At 42.4% G+C, this 17,252-nt stretch overlaps 1 protein-coding gene across 6 annotated transcripts in view; it reads left to right on the top strand.

The window, feature by feature from the left end:
* DMD (dystrophin) overlaps positions 1-17,252 on the top strand; it is a 1,886,383-nt gene that overhangs the window by 847,032 nt on the left and 1,022,099 nt on the right. The window lies entirely within an intron of this gene.

Raw genomic sequence — 17,252 nt, 5'->3', positions numbered from 1 at the left:
AGTCTTTCTTAAAATGTACCATTGGATGAGATACCAGATGTCATTGGAGATGTACCAAACCATGCACAAATGTCTCTGCCACTTGGGATATATCAGGTACTTGAGTAGCTGGTGTACTTTAAAATTAGCAATTAAGTTTACCTTAATTAAAAGCTTGTAGCTTCAGGGTTCAAAACTTTTACTGCGTTACTACAGAATAGTACATGGTGATTCTTTTGAGACTCTAATTTGGAGACTACGATTCTAGTTTTGAAAATCCTTACATGTGTGAATGATGCCATTGGAAGTATTGATATGAGTGTTTTCAGGATTGGACCTTATGTCGTGGATTTATAGCGAGATAATACTGTCAAAATACTGTGTAGTCCTAGTCTTTAGAAATTCTTCTTGATAAATTACTGCAACTGTTCCCATCTACCCCAGAACAAGGAGTTTGAAGTTTGCTGTAATGTCACTTTCCTCCTAATTTCATTTTTAGATGTGCTGATACGGTGTCCTGTCAGGTAGTCATCAGCATAGTATAGTGTCTGAAGAAGTACAGAAAGTGTTCCCAAAACACTTACTGGGGGCAGAAGGAGAATGAATGTACTAAAAATCTCATTTATAATTCAGAACCATTGCTATCATATAAATGGGTTAAGGGGGTGAACCCCTGGGAGCAGTGAGAAGGAGAAAAAATGCTTTACTGTACTGTGGACTAACTCTTTAGTTTATTAAGCCAAACCTAAGTAAACTAACTGGAATATGATGTTTATTAAAAATGAATTGATGGTGACAGGCATAATGTAGATTGTGTAGCGGTGGACATCTAGATAGCCATCCAGTAACCAACTTTTGTTTTGGTTTATGCTTTGTTTTGGAGGATAAGCCAAGGAGGAAAATCAGGGAGAGTTGGTGGAAAGAATAATTCACTAATCCTTCTAATGCCATTGCTGTTTGGTTTCATCCTCTAAAGTGTAAATTAGAGAGACAGATGTATAATCTGGGAAGATTTCCAGGGTGTATGTTTGGGGCTTGTTGTTGTTGTTTTTTAAAATAAGATAACTCAGCACTGGCTGCACTAACTAGGATTCTTTTGTTTGTCACAATGCCATTTGCAGCAGTGAAGATGAGGTATAAGTGCAGACTGGATGATAAAAGCAGCTCAGGTAGAGAGTAACACTGTTTTTTCAAAGCTCAGCTTCAGCCAAATTCTTATATTCCACACTAGTAAAATGAATGTTCAGTGAATGTTCTTTTTGAGAGTCCCTCCCCACCCCATATACAGTGGTGGATTAGCCACTGGGCCAACGTGGCTCGTGCCCCTGGCTAATTGGGGGCCCCTGGAAAAATGGGGATGCCTCCATGCCCCAATCTGCTCTGCCAGCCTACCCGGCACTCCTGTTGGGGAATGGGGTCAGGGTGTATGGGGTTGCCCCACTCCGCCAGCCCTTTCAGCGCTCCTGCCGGGGACCGGGTTTAGGATGTTCCTGTACCCTGACCCTTCTCCCCGGCAGGAGCACCAGTAGGGAGAAGTCGGGGAAGCCCCCAAACCCTGACCCCGCTCCCTGGGAGGAGCATGGGCAGGTTGCGGGGGACTGCAGGCAGAAAGGGTGGAGGGGGCCCCCATTTGTCCTGGCCCAGGGCCCCACAAAACCGTAATCTGCCTCTGCCCTTATAAATATTCTTGCACTGTTCCAGAGTGAGGGAATAGAGTCTAAAGGTGAAAGCTGCAGACTGGAGGTTAATTCCTCCAATATTTTATTCCTAGCATTGCCATCATTTCCTCTGTGCTTCAATTTACCCATATGTAAGATCTACTATAATAGTATTCAGCTCCACTGGCAGTTGTTTTGAGGTTTGTGATACAGCATGGCCAGAAGGCAGCAGGAGAGCGATATAGGAGAGAGATGTAAGTCCCAGGATGAGGAGAAGCCTTATTCCTTGTAGAGGGAAGAAGGGTTTCTATAGATTAATTAAAAGCTCCTGAAGCCAATTAGAGCTCTAATTGGCTTCAGGTGAAGCCAGTCACCTGATTAAAAACTCTCTGCTTCAATCAGCCAGGGAAAGGAGTCAGAGCAGAGTGCAGGAGTTGAAGTAGAGGAGAGTTTGGAGAAGTGCCGTGGCTGGCTAGAAGACCAAGACCCTAGGTAAAGAGACACCCAGCTTATGCAGAGAGAGGGCAGGAAGCCCCCAAGCTGAAAAGCAGGAGAGGGAAGTAGCCCAGAGGAAGGAAGCACTAGTTCAAGTGGTTTGCCACTATCCCTAGGGCCCCTGGGCTGGGACCCGGAGTAGAGGGCGGGCCAGGGTCCCTCCCTCTCCACTACTCTTCTTTGAGTTACTAGTGGGACAGTAGATACCCTAGTTCAGGGGCAGGAAACTGCACCCTGAACCCCCCCACACAGGAAGAGGAAGCGCAGGACCCATCATAATTGTGCCAGCAATTTGCCACAGGATATATATATATTATTTGTAAAGTATTTTGCGATCATCAGATGAAGGGCAAAGTATGATTATTTATTATTATTTTCCAACTGCAGTTTACTTAATTCTGTCCTATTTTGGTATGATTGACTATGATTATAACCTATGATCCATTCAACTGCTTTCTGGAATTGCACAGTTTTTTAAAAAAAGAAAAGGAGGACTTGTGGCACCTTAGAGACTAACCAATTTATTTGAGCATAAGCTTTCGTGAGCTACAGTTCACTTCATCGGATGCATTCAGTGGAAAATACAGTGAGGAGATTTATATACACGCAGAACATGAAAAAATGGGTGTTATCATACACACTGTAAGGAGAGTGATCACTTAAGATGAGCTATTACCAGCAGGAGAGGGGGGGAGAGAAAGAAAACCTTTTGCAGTGATAATCAAGGTGGGCCATTTCCAGCAGTTCACAAGAACGTCTGAGGAACGGGGGGTGGGAGGGGAGGGAAGTGGGAGGGAATAAACATGGGGAAATAGTTTTACTTTGTGTAATGACTAATCCACTCCCAGTCTCTATTCAAGCCTGAGTTAATTGTATCCAGTTTGCAAATTAATTCCAATTCAGCAGTCTCTCGTTGGAGTCTGTTTTTGAAGTCTTTTTGTTGTAATATTGCGACTTTTAAGTCAGAGATCGAGTGACCAGAGAGATTGAAGTGTTCTCCAACTGGTTTATGAATGTTATAATTCTTGACATCTGATTTGTGTCCATTTATTCTTTTACGTAGAGACTGTCCAGTTTGACCAATATACATGGCAGAGGGGCATTGCTGGCAAATGATGGCTTGAAGTGGTTTCCATTATATACAGGGTTTGCAGTTTGGTTCAATGGCTCTCAGCACCCCCACTGTAAAAATTATTCCAGCACCCCTGTCACCAAATGCCAGTCAGTATATTTTCAGTATCGTCTTTATAATGAAGGAAGCTGCTTTAAGCAGTCTACCTTTTATTGGACATACTAGCTTAACACTACTGTTGTGGGGGTCACACCAGCTACTAAGCTCTTGTTTCAACTCTTATAATCGGCTGACATCAGAGAGGTATTTTTTTTTTTTTGTTGAGTGGTGGGGAGGAACCCCAACACACCATATTTAACTGACATTTTCATGCTACCCAAAACTCCTTGCTTCACAGGTTCTGCTGGGGAGGTCTGACAAACTGGAAAATTGCCCAGTGTGGTGTGTTAGATAGTTAATCATTTTACTTACCATTGGCCCACAAATCAGCTTTCTTCACCTCAGTATAGTAGTTGCATTGCAGACTTTTCCAAGCCACCCATGATTGAGTATCTGGGCACACATTTTATATATTAGATCAGTTTGCTCCCAAATTTCCCCCAAAATAGAAAAAAATTACACCACAACTTCCACCACTACCTCACACCTTAGCAGCTGTATTAAATCTTCTGGGAGAATCAAAAATGGGACATACAGTACCTGCCAACAGACTATCAAAAGCAAGTTTTAGAATTGTGCAGCATTTAAACAGGCTGAAAAGGAAAAGTGGCTGCATTCAGAAGCTTCCAGCAATAAACACGGGTGGCAGGCCACTAAAAACATCCTGCACTTATTTCCCGCAAGCTGCATACTGAGGACATTCATCCTCGTACAGTTACCTTAACACTGACCCATGGATTATTTTTATTATTTTTTATTTTTAATGTGTTGGAGGATTTTGTAGATTTCAATGTCTAAATATATATACATAATATAATTACCATGTGATAGAATATTTTAGTAAAGCACTTATAATTGTTTCTTGACAATAATGTTCTGTAGGTAGATTAATAGGAAAATATTATTTATTTCTGGTAAAATTTGTGTGTATGTATTTATTGTGGGAGACCAAGTTAGGGGGACTGTGATGATATATGCATTTTTTTATACTTGGATAAGAGTAATAGGTTTGCTAATTGAGTGAACAGTGTAAGATTGTTTATGTCCTTAATTTACTTTACTTGCTTTCATGTTACTGTAACTGATGAGATAGGTAATAACACTGTTGTCACTATGCAGCCGTAACTGGTTTTTGAAACAAAATTGTTGGTGTTTGAAATTTCACAGTTTTTTTTTTGTTTTTTGCATGTGTACATCTTTTTCTTCTTGTTTTCCTTCTCTCTTATCCCACTGAGTGCTGACAAATGAAGAAGCAGTTATTTTTAAAATTTTATGATATAGACAGTGAATCTGGTCCTTAAATTAAAGGTGTGAGCAGTACTAGCCAGACTAAGGCCCACATCCTGTAAATAGGTGTGCTAATTGAAGGTCATTCATGCTCCAAGGGAAACTCGCAGGAGCCTCAGGCTATGTACACACTATAGCTTATGCCGCTCAGGGGCGTGAATAAGACACCCCCTGCGTGACAAGTTACACTGACCTAAGTGCTGGTGTAGACAGCAGCAGAGCTTCTCTTGCTGACATAGCTATCACGGCACGTGGGGGCTGAAGTAATGAAGTCAAAGGGAAAGCGCTCTCCCATCAGCTTAGACCATCTGCACGAGCAGAGCGACAGCGACACAGCTGCATTGGGGCAGCTGCGCTGCTGTAAGTTCTGTAGTGTAGCCCTAGCCTAAGACTAGGGCTCCCAAGGAAACTCTGCATAGGTGGAGTCTATATTAGGACATCTGTTTGTAGCGTTGGGGCTAATAACGCACCTACTGAGTCCTGTGTCATTCCAAGCACACCTGAGAAGATCTGTATTTTGTCAAGAATACATCTTCAGTACAGCCCTGTGTTCGCTTCCAGTGCTGATAAAACCAAGGTAAGCCTCAGACCAAGAGAAGGATGTAGTTCTCTTGGTTCTACAGCTAGCCTCTAACCCAAAATGCCTCGTAGCTAAGTTACTGAAACGGTGTTTCTTAGTTACCACATCAGAAAAATGTAGCTAGTAATTCTTGGCAGTTAAACACTGTATTTTAATCTCAAGGCACCTTACATAGGGAGTGTGACGGGGTTTATGTACCCCACATCGGAATTGAAGGGTTTAAGAAGCAACTCTGGGCCCAGGTGACCCTCCAGCCACACCTGCAGAGCGTGCTCCTGACAGAGGTGGAACTTAAAAGGGAGCCAGATAGATCAGAAGCGGTCTGACAGGTTCAGGAGAGAGTCCTACCCTGAGAGCTCCTGAAGAAAGGTGCTGCAGAAGTCTTCTCCCAAACAGAGAGCTTGCCAAAATAACAGAAGGGTCAATTATTCTCATTTCTTTTATAAGACCCTGTTTTCAGTAGCTTAAAACTTTTCCAGATTTTAACTGTTCAGGCTGGAATTTTCTATGCTGGGTGTCAGCCTAAAGATGAAAGTTTTTGGAAAAATTCAGGCAAATTAATTAAGCCATTTTAAAGACCAAGGGTTGGGGGAAATGTTTTTTTTTTTTTGTCCACTTTAAAAAATTCTTGAGGTCTTTTCTTTCAAATGCTATAGTGCCCTTTGCTTCAGAGAAGTAATTTACATTTTGCAAAGACTGGACTTTGCATCATGGTATGTGCCTTTTGCCATCCGCTTATAAGTCTGACAAAATTTAGATATTATAAGCATTTGAAAAAAATGGCTGTTTACCCATGTTCAGTAGAGACTTGCTAGAGCTTAAACCTTCAAAATTAACAAAAATCTCCAAAGATTCCATCCTCATGGAGGATGGTCGAGTCTTTTACAGCTCCAATGTGTGACAGCACCGCACATAAACATTCCCCCAGAGTAACTGAGCATGCTTTCTCCAGCCCAGGGCCACAGCCAGCTTTTCCTTGTAAAGCCTGTTTCTGGCTGCTCTGGGTCAGGTCCTGGAACTGAGAGAAGTGAGCCTGTCTCTCAGGTGCTTTCTGTTACCCCCTTCTTGCACCCAGGCAGCATGCAGGAGGAAGCCATCTGAGTCAAAATGAAGAGGGGACAAGAGGTGGGCTTGTGGCATTGCAAGGGAGGGCTGGGGGAGTAACATAAGGACAGCCATACTGGGTTAGACCAATGACCCATGTAGCCCAGTATCCTGTCTTCCGACAGTGGCCAATGCCAGATGCTTCAGAGGGAAGGAAAAGAGCAGGGCAACTATTGAGTGATCCATCCCCTGTTATCCACTTCCAGTTTCTGGTAATTATAGGCTTAGGAACACCCAGAGCATGGGCATGCATCTCTGACCACGTTGGCCATCGGCCATCAAAGGACCTATCCTTCATGAACTTATTTAATTCTCTTTTTAACCCTGTTATAGTTTTCGCATTCACAATTCTATAATGATAAGCACCATAGAAAAGCCTAAGAGGAAGTTAATAATTCTGTCTTCAGAGCAGGGTTTGAATAGTTATGGTAAATAAGGCCTGGGGCCACACATTAAGGAATGAGAAGAAAACAAAATATTGAATAGCTGCTCAATAAGTGAACACTATCCCTTATGTACACTGACTGAGGCAGGGTCCTATGGAAAAAATAGTTTGAGACCATGTAATTAAAGACTGTATCAAAATCCATACACAAGGGGACCAAATTATGATTACATAGGCAGACATATTCTTGCATTTCCTAACTCTTGAGTGCTTGACTTTGCAACTTTAATAATCTTCTTTTAACATATTTTGTATCTAATATGTAGTAACAAGGACATGTAGTGAACTGACAGCCAATCAGAATTTGGGGCACTGATGTAATATGCTCTCTCTCTAATCTACCCTTTTCAGAAGAGGTGAGCAGAAGCTTCTAAGTGGCCTTGAAGGGTACAGCATATAGCCATCAAGGTGACAAAGGGATGGATAACCACGGTGGGGTCTGCCTCTCAAAGGAAATTATGCAGTTTCTTGGCTAGCTGAAAATGAAGTAGGCTTTGGCTGGCTGCTACTGCTGTCTTTAAATTAAGAAGCAGCCGTTTGAGATTGCACCCTGAGATTGCAAGCCACTTTGAGAATAGCGAGGCAGATGCTCTTACCCAAGGGAGCAGCCATAACCTTTGCCAGTTCCTCAAATGCTTACTCCTGCCAACAAGCATCATGTCCATCTTAACTGGGTTGAGCCTAAGCCAGCTGGCTTTCGTCCTGGTCTGTGTGCTTGGCAAAGTGGAGAAGAAAAGGAAAACAGTTCTGACTGGGTTTGATGATGGAACAGAATATTGGCATATAGATTAAACAGTGCAGCCACAAAGTATCACCCAGTGACTTCACACATGCTGAATAACACTGGGTCAGGGCTGAAATACATGGGATTTCACAGCTGGGAGCTTCGGAGGAGGAAAAAAGCAAATGGCTTAAACAACCCTTTTGGATCTCTCAGGAAGGAATGAGAGGAGCCACTTTTAAATGATTCCATCCTGCCCACAGCCAAGTCCTGCAAACAAGCCAGCAGTACCTTCTGATCATGATGTTGAACTTTGTTATTAGAGCTAGTAGTATCAATATGCATATCTGGATTCCTTCCTGGATTACAAGACCACATAACCACGTCATAAACGGTTTGTGTTTTACTGATGACTGACTTTGCATTAAGCATTGTGAGCTGAAGTTTGGGGCCTGTGTCTGCTGTTATTGAGAGAGGTAGGGTTAACAGATAGCAAGTGTGAAAAATTGGGATGGGGGTGGGGTAGTAGGTGCCTATATAAGACAAAGCCCTGAATATTTAGACTGTCCCTATAAAATTGGGACATCTGGTCACCCTAGATCTCAGGAGCCAGTAAAGGAACGGATGCTGAGAACCTGTCACATTGGCCATATCCAGGAGCCCTTCTCTTGCCTTAGCTTCACATTCTGGTCCCAACAAACAGCAATTAAGTGACTTGCCAAATTCGCTTTAGACACCCTTAGCAGAGTCGGTATTTGAACCTAGATATCTTGAGTCCCAGTCCAATGCCTTATCATCTATCCTGTTTTATATTGGGACATTGATGTTTGAATTGGTGTTTCCCTTGAAGGGATTATTTTCACTCGTGCCCTACAACATGTGCAGCACAGTGGAGAGGCTAGTCACAAACGCAATCCTTGCAGGGAGGTGTGAATGAGAGGTAGGAGTCATAGATTGTAAAAAAGTTGTCACATGGGCTCTTCCTTCAGATCACAATTCCTCCAGAAGCACCCACTGGAGTGGTGCCCCTATGTACTCTTATTGCAATAGGGATCGGTCTTAGAGGCATAAGGTAACCTGTCCCTAAATGTGACTGGGAAGTGTACCCACAAAATTAAGTTTTTGACTATAAATAATATTCCTGCATATATTTATGGGTAGTCTCACATTTGAAAACAAATGTTGGGTGTGTTTTTTTTTTTTTCTAACTTTGTTTTCACACCTCCAGAAAAAATTCAAATTTCTCAGCTCTATTTGATACAACTGCAATGGAGACCAGTAAATGTCACAATGTAGTTTCTGATGTGTGTCCATAATCACAACATAGTTATGATGCAGGTTTTGCATTATTCAGGACCAGGAGTGATATGCTCTAGAAGCTAATTTCACACTGCTCATTACCAGCTAGGAGATTTGTTGCTGGCTGGAATTAAAAGGAGACTTAGGGCCTTCATATGTAATACACATTGGTCCTTTGTGATTTTGCTTTGTCTCTACAGAAGTTTTTAGTTTTTATATCAGTTTATTTTAATAAAGAAGGTGGCAGAGAAAAGGAAAATAGATTGTTAGTGGTTTTCACAATATTTCAGTGCCACTGGCATTTCAGTGCCCCAGACTAGGTGGGAGCATACTCCTCTGACTTAACTTTGAATTACGTTTCTCCTTGCCCCCTTTTTATTCCCCAGAATCATTAGAAATAAGATTCAGACAAGTAACTGTCATCAACTCTCTCTCTCTCTCTCTCTCATGGATCCCTTTTTTGTTAGATTTCAGATTAATTAGATGATCATTAGTCTAACTGGTAGCCTATGTCTTTGTGGAAGATAGGTCTTTATTGAAAGAGACAGAAAAGATTTCAAATAGGTATCTGAATCAGTGATATGGAACCATAGAAATGTAGAGCTGGAGGGCAACTTGAGAAATCAAGTCTAGCTCCCTGTGGTGTGGCAGGATCAATTAAACCTAGACCAGTCCTGACAGGAGTTTGTCCAACTTGCTTTTAAAAGCTTCCAAGGATGGGGATTACACAATCTTCCTTGAAAGCCTATTCCAAAACTTAACTACCATTATAGTTTGTGGTATAGTATTACCCCCAGATCCTTTCCGGCAGTTCTACCAACTAGCCAGTTATTCCCCATTTTGTAGTTGTGGATTTCATTTTTCCTTCCTAAATAAAGTATAGAATCATAGAATATCAGGGTTGGAAGGGACCTCAGGAGGTCATCTAGTCCAACCCCCTGCTCAAAGCAGGACCAATCCCCAATTAAATCATCCCAGCCAGGGCTTTGTCAAGCCTGACCTTAAAAACTTCTAAGGAAGGAGATTCTGCCACCTCCCTAGGTAACGCATTCCAGTGTTTCACCACCCTCCTAGTGAAAAAGTTTTTCCTAATATCCAACCTAAACCTCCCCCACTGCAACTTGAGACCATTACTCCTTGTCCTGTCCTCTTCTACCACTGAGAATAGTCTAGAACCATCCTCTCTGGAACCACCTCTCAGGTAGTTGAAAGCAGCTATCAAATCCCCCCTCATTCTTCTCTTCTGCAGACTAAACAATCCCAGTTCCCTCAGCCTCTCCTCATAAGTCATGTGTTCCAGACCCTTAATCATTTTTGTTGCCCTTCGCTGGACTCTCTCCAATTTATCCACATCTTTCTTGTACTGTGGGGCCCAAAACTGGACACAGTACTACAGATGAGGCCTCACCAATGTCGAATAGAGGGGAACAATCACGTCCCTCGATCTGCTCTCTATGCCCCTACTTATACATCCCAAAATGCCATTGGCCTTCTTGGTAACAAGGGCACACTGCTGACTCATATCCAGCTTCTCGTCCACTGTCACCCCTAGGTCCTTTTCCGCAGAACTGCTGCCTAGCCATTCGGTCCCTAGTCTGTAGCTGTGCATTGGGTTCTTCCGTCCTAAGTGCAGGACCCTGCACTTATCCTTATTGAACCTCATCAGATTTCTTTTGGCCCAATCCTCCAATTTGTCTAGGTCCTTCTGTATCCTATCCCTCCCCTCCAGCGTATCTACCACTCCTCCCAGTTTAGTATCATCTGCAAATTTGCTGAGAGTGGAATCCACACCATCCTCCAGATCATTTATGAAGATATTGAACAAAACCGGCCCCAGGACCGACCCCTGGGGCACTCCACTTGACACCGGCTGCCAACTAGACATGGAGCCATTGATCACTACCCGTTGAGCCCGACAATCTAGCCAACTTTCTACCCAGCTTATAGTGCGTTCATCCAGCCCATACTTCTTTAACTTGCTGACAAGAATACTGTGGGAGACCGTGTCAAAAGCTTTGCTAAAGTCAAGAAACAATACATCCACTGCTTTCCCTTCATCCACAGAACCAGTAATCTCATCATAGAAGGCGATTAGATTAGTCAGGCATGACCTACCCTTGGTGAATCCATGCTGACTGTTCCTGATCACTTTACTCTCATGTAAGTGCTTCAGGATTGATTCTTTGAGGACCTGCTCCATGATTTTTCCTGGGACTGAGGTGAGGCTGACTGGCCTGTAGTTCCCAGGATCCTCCTTCTTCCCTTTTTTAAAGATTGGCACTACATTAGCCTTTTTCCAGTCATCTGGGACTTCCCCCGTTCGCCACGAGTTTTCAAAGATAATGGCCAATGGCTCTGCAATCACATCCGCCAATTACTTTAGCTCTCTCGGATGCAACTCGTCCGGCCCCATGGACTTGTGCACGTCCAGCTTTTCTAAATAGTCCCTAACCACCTCTTTCTCCACAGAGGGCTGGCCATCTACTCCCCATGTTGCGATGCCCAGCGCAGCAGTCTGGGAGCTGTCCTTGTTAGTGAAGACAGAGGCAAAAAAAGCATTGAGCACATTAGCTTTTTCCACATCCTCTGTCACTAGGTTGCCTCCCTCATTCAGTAAGGGGCCCACACTTTCCTTGGCTTTCTTCTTGTTGCCAACATACCTGAAGAAACCCTTCTTGTTACTCTTGACATCTCTTGCTAGCTGCAGCTCCAGATGCGATTTGGCCCTCCTGATTTCATTCCTACATGCCTGAGCAATATTTGTATACTCTTCCCTGGCCATATGTCCAACCTTCCACTTCTTGTAAGCTTCTTTTTTATGTTTAAGATCTGCTAGGATTTCACCGTTAAGCCAAGCTGGTCGCCTGCCATATTTCCTATTCTTTCGACTCATCGGGATGGTTTGTCCCTGTAACCTCAACAGGGATTCCTTGAAATATAGCCAGCTCTCCTGGACTCCTTTCCCCTTCATGTTAGTCCCCCAGGGGATCCTATCCATCCATTCCCTGAGGGAGTCGAAGTCTGCTTTCCTGAAGTCCAGGGCCCGTATCCTGCTGCTTACCTTTCTTCCCTGTGTCAGGATCCTGAACTCAACCAACTCATGGTCACTGCCTCCCATATTCCCGTCCACTTTTACTTCCCCCACTAATTCTTCCCTGTTTGTGAGCAGCAGGTCAAGAAAAGCTTCCCCCCAGTTGGCTCGTCTAGCACTTGCACCAGGAAATTGTCCCCTATGCTTTCCAAAAACTTCCTGGATTGTCTATGCACTGCTGTATTGCTCTCCCAGCAGATATCAGGAAAATTAAAGTCACCCATGAGAACCAGGGCGTGCGATCTAGTAGTTTCTGCGAGTTGCTGGAAGAAAGCCTCATCCACCTCATCCCCCTGGTCCGGTGGTCTATAGGAGACTCCCACCACTACATCACTCTTGTTGCTCACACTTCTAAACTTAATCCAGAGACCCTCAGGTTTTTCTGCAGTTTCGTACCGGAGCTTTGAGCAGTCATACTGCTCCCTTACATACAGTGCTACTCCCCCACATTTTCTGCCCTGCCTGTCCTTCCTGAACCGTTTATAACCATCCATGACAGTACTCCAGTCATGTGAGTTATCCCACCAAGTCTCTGTTATTCCAATCACGTCATAATTCCTTGACATCACCAGGACCTCCAGTTCTCCCTGCTTGTTTCCAAGGCTTTGTGCATTCGTATATAAGCACTTGAGATAACCTGCTGATCGCCCCTCATTCTCAGTATGAGGCAGGAGCCCTCCCCTCACAGACGTTCCTGCCTGTGCTTCCTCCCGGTATCCCGCTTTCCCACTTACCTCAGGGCTTTGGTCTCCTTCCCCCAGTGAACCTAGTTTAAAGCCCTCCTAACTAGGTTAACCAGCCTGCTCGCAAAGATGCTCTTCCCTCTCTTCGTAAGATGGAGCCCGTCTCTGCCCAGCACTCCTCCTTCACGGAACACCATCCCATGGTCAAAGAATCCAAAGCCTTCTCTCCGAAACCACCTGCGTAGCCATTTGTTGACTTCCACGATTCGACGGTCCCTGCTCCGGCCTTTTCCTTCCACTTTGCACATGGCTTTGCACATGGCTTTATTGAATTTCATCTTGTTGAATTCAGACCATTTCTCCAATTTAAGGTCATTTTGAATTTTAAAACTCTCCTCCAAAGTACTTGCAACCCCTTACGGGTTGGTGTCATCTGCTAGTTTTATAAGCGTACTCTCTACTCCATTATCCAAGTCATTAATGAAAATATTGACTAGTATCAGACCCAGGACGAACCGCTGTAGGACTCCAGTAGATAGGCCCTCCCAAATTGACAGTGAACCGTTGGGAGCTACTCTTTGAGTATGGTCTGTCAACCAGTTGTGCACCTACCTTACAGTAAATTAATCTAGCCCACATTTCCCTAGTTTGCTTATGAGAATATCATGTGGAACAGTGTCAAAAGTCATAGTGCAATCAAAGGATATCATGTCTTCTGCTTCCCCCCATTCACTAGGTCAAATATCCTATCAAAAGGAGGAAATGATGTGAGTTTGGCGTGGTTTGTTCTTGAAAGATCCATGCTGACTATTCCTTATAACTGTATTATCCTCCGGGGTTTAAAAATTGATTGTTTGATAATTTGCTCGATTATCTTTCCAGGTATTGAAGTTAGAGTGACTGGTCTATAATTCCCTCAGTTCTCTTTGTTCCCCTTTTTAACGATATGTACTATGCCCTTCTCCAGTCTTATGGGACCTCTCCGATCCCATTCTCAAAGATCATTCCTAGTGTCGCCGAGATTGCTTCAGCATGTACTTTAAGAACCCTAGGATGAATTTCACCAAATCCTGCTGACTTGAATACAGCTAACTTATCTAAATATTCTTTAACCTGTTCTTTCCCTATTTTGGCTTGCATTCCTTCTCAAGGTTGTCCATATAATTGTGTTGAGTATCTGGTTATCATTAACCTTTGTAGTGAAGACTGAAGCAAAATAGGCATTAAGCACCTCAGCTTTCTGATGTCATCATCTATTAGCCCTCTTTCCTCACTAAGTACAGGACCTATACTTTCCTTCGTCTTTCTCTTGCTTCTAGCATATTTAAAGGACCTCTTCTTGTTGCTTTTTATGTTCCTTGTCAGATGTAACTCATTTTGTGCCTTAGCCTTTCTGATTTTGTCTCTACATACTTGTGCTGTTCTTTTGTACTCCTTATAAATTTGGCCATATTTTCACTTTTTGTAGGATTCCTTTTTGATTTTCCTGATGGAGCCATGATTGGCCTCTTACAATTCTTCCTGTCTTTCCTTTGCATTTGAATAGTTTGCACTTGTGCCTTTAATATTGTTTCCTTGAGGATCTGCCAGCTCTCTTGAACTCCTTTATCCCTTAGATTTTCTTTCTATGGGACCCACCAGTTCTCTGAGTTTGTTAAAGTTTGCTTTTTTTAATGCCCATTATCCTTATTCTGGTGCTCTCACTCCTTCCTTCCTGAGACTCATAAAACATGTCATTTCATGATCATTGTCACCCAAATTGCCTTTAATCGTCAGATTCACTACCAACTTCTCCCCACTGGTCAGAATCAAGTCTAAAATGTCTGTTCCCCTGGTTACTTCCTCCACTTTTTGAAACAAAAAGTTGTTTCTGATACATTCCAAGAACTTATTGTAGATTTTATGTTTTGACATACTTTTGCAACAGATGTCTGGGTAGTTAAAGTTTCCCATTACTACTAGGTCCTGTGCTTTGGATATTTCTGGTATTTGTTTGAGAAATGCCTCATCCACCTCCTCTTCATGATTTGGTGGTCTATAGTTGACACCGCCCCCCTTCCCCACACACACACCGTGATATCACTACCCCTATTTTTTAATCATTTTCTCTTTTCCCAGATATAAAGTAGGGTTTTGTTAGAACTGTAGTTTGTGATCTAGTGCATGGGGGGCATATTTCCAAAGAGTTTAAAGGCCTTGAACAGCCTGCAAAATGTTTGGGTCCTCAGTCAGACCTTTTCAAGTTTTCCTTTATTTTTCTTGTGTTCTGTGCCCAAGCAGTTTTTAGTTGTAGTCCTTAGATAGCCTCATGATGGATTTGGATCCATTCAGTAATAACTTATTGGAGAGCTTACTGTATGAATTTATTGGTTAAGTTTAATAGGGGGCTTTTGGGGGGGAAAACAACAGAAAGGGAAGAATGGATCAAGACAAGCCATTTCTCAGCAAACACTTGAGAGCTGTTAGACAATGTCAGGAAGGAAAAGGCCTCAGATCACAGGAGGTCAAAAGCACTATGGGAGGTTTAAAAAGGATCACTTTCTAACAGGGTAGCTGTTAAGGGGAACCAGACTGGAGGATGTCTGAAAAGTTAGGCCTGCTAGGTTACTATTAGGGGATGGGGAGGCTTTAGGTTAAGATAGACATACATGTTCACTGTTTGTTGTTATAAAATCTATTTTTCTGCGGTGCTCTGTGTCCTACTGTTAAAATAAACAATAATTTGGTTTTAAGCAGAGTGTGTGATTGCTGTATACTACATATTCCCAAAGGAAAGGACCACAGGTGTCCAAACGATGGGTCCTGGCTGGAGAGAGAAACAATACATATTTACACCCCCAGGATAGGCAAAGACATGAGGCCTGACACCTGGGCTGGATGTACTCAGAGACAGGAGGGGACAGAAGTGCATCTAGCCCTATAACTATGGCACACCTATCCTACTGCTAATGTAGTAAAATTTCTGTTTTCCCAAGAGCACTTCTTATTGATACTGTAACACGTATCCAACTTAATGAAATGACAGAGAAAATGTCAATTCATATATAAATGTGAGCACAGAATAAGGGAATGTGGCAATTTGATACGACGGGAACCAACGATGAATGATTTTAAAATTATTAATCCTATTAGGTTCACAAAGGAGACAGTGTCATGCCACTCCTACTGTGTCCTGTGGTTTTCTCTCCATTCAGGACAATTAGGGAAAAAGGAACAAATTCATCCAAGTATGAACTGGTGTGCTCCCATTGCAGTCATTGGGAAGTGTAACCACTTACTTAGGCTGAATTTGGTCTGTACAACATAAAACATTAATGAATCAAGTATGTAATTCAGATGGTGCATACATTTTTGCAAAACTTGGAAAACTATTGAAAACTTGCATTTGTCAAAAGAAGAAAATTACTTGTATATTCACCTCACTTTTTAAAGCCAAACATAAAGCAGTTTTTACAATGTTAGGCTGTCACAGCTTGACAGTCTTGTTTGTGTGTTTTTCTTAATAGACTTCTTTATTGCAGCATTGCCACTTCTTATAGCCATTGGAGTTCATTTTGGACTATCTAAATTGTAAATAAACACTAAGTGAGAAAGTGAATAGCTACTGAGATGAGAATTTTTCAAGTATTATGGAAGGCATTGATAAAGCTAATGGAACACTTTTTAGAGACACACACACTATCCTTTATCTACCACCTGTTCCCAATCTGGCATGCTGTACGACAACACTGAGTGTACATTGCACTTTGATGTTTGTGAAAAATTCAATAAAAAGTTAATTACAATGAAACTAAGAATAAATGGGGAATTTGAGATGAACTATTTCACACAAAGGGTAACAAACATACAAAATAAGCTACCACATTAGGCAATTAAATTGTAAATGTGTTTGTGACACTTACAGTGGATTGATTTCTGAAGGTGAGGATTGAAGGAGATGGTGAATGAGGAACGTGGGATTAAGATGAGTAGAAAAGGGCAGAGGTATGGGATCCTAAGGCCTTTTCCTCACATTAAAATTACTTAAATTCTTTAGAGGGGAAACAAACAAAAAAAGAAGAAAAGAAACTTTTAATCAGAAAACACAACTCTTTGTGCTAAATCCTGTACTTTAAATTTGTACTGTAGCCTGGAGTATTTGAACGTCCTGCAGCATTTGGCAAAAAATGAGCTGCTGGTGCACAAGTCTCTCTCTTCCTGCTTCCCAACATTTACAATGTAACCTAAAAATAAATCAGGTTTTATCACTAATCAGGTTTCTATTCTGTTTTGTTCTGGTTCTCATTCCCTTCTACATAAGTTGTTATACCTTGCCCATCACCAAGCTATCTGAGACTGTAGTGCATTAGATGATGTGACTGCACGGCTGTCGCACATTGTTTGTTCTCTTGTCCTTTTCCTGTGGGGAGACGTATGTACAGTAGAGTTTCATTTTTTTTTTTTAAATATAAACATACCTGTTGCTATGTGATTATGTTAGAGAAGGCAAGGTCAAAGAAATGAGTCTTGCACTTGGAGCGGAAGGTGATGAGGTTTTTGATAGCCCTTACTTCCTGTGGGATTTCATTCCTCATTCTCGGACTGTCCCTAGATGAGATTTATTGTTAGGCTATGCCTATGCTACGGGTGCTACAGTATCGCTTTCTACAGCGATGGAAGGGATTTTTCCATCATTGTAG

This window comes from Natator depressus, chromosome 1, assembly GCF_965152275.1.
Source record: "Natator depressus isolate rNatDep1 chromosome 1, rNatDep2.hap1, whole genome shotgun sequence".
NCBI classification, from domain to species: domain Eukaryota; kingdom Metazoa; phylum Chordata; order Testudines; family Cheloniidae; genus Natator; species Natator depressus.
This window is presented reverse-complemented; position numbering and strand designations above follow the sequence as displayed.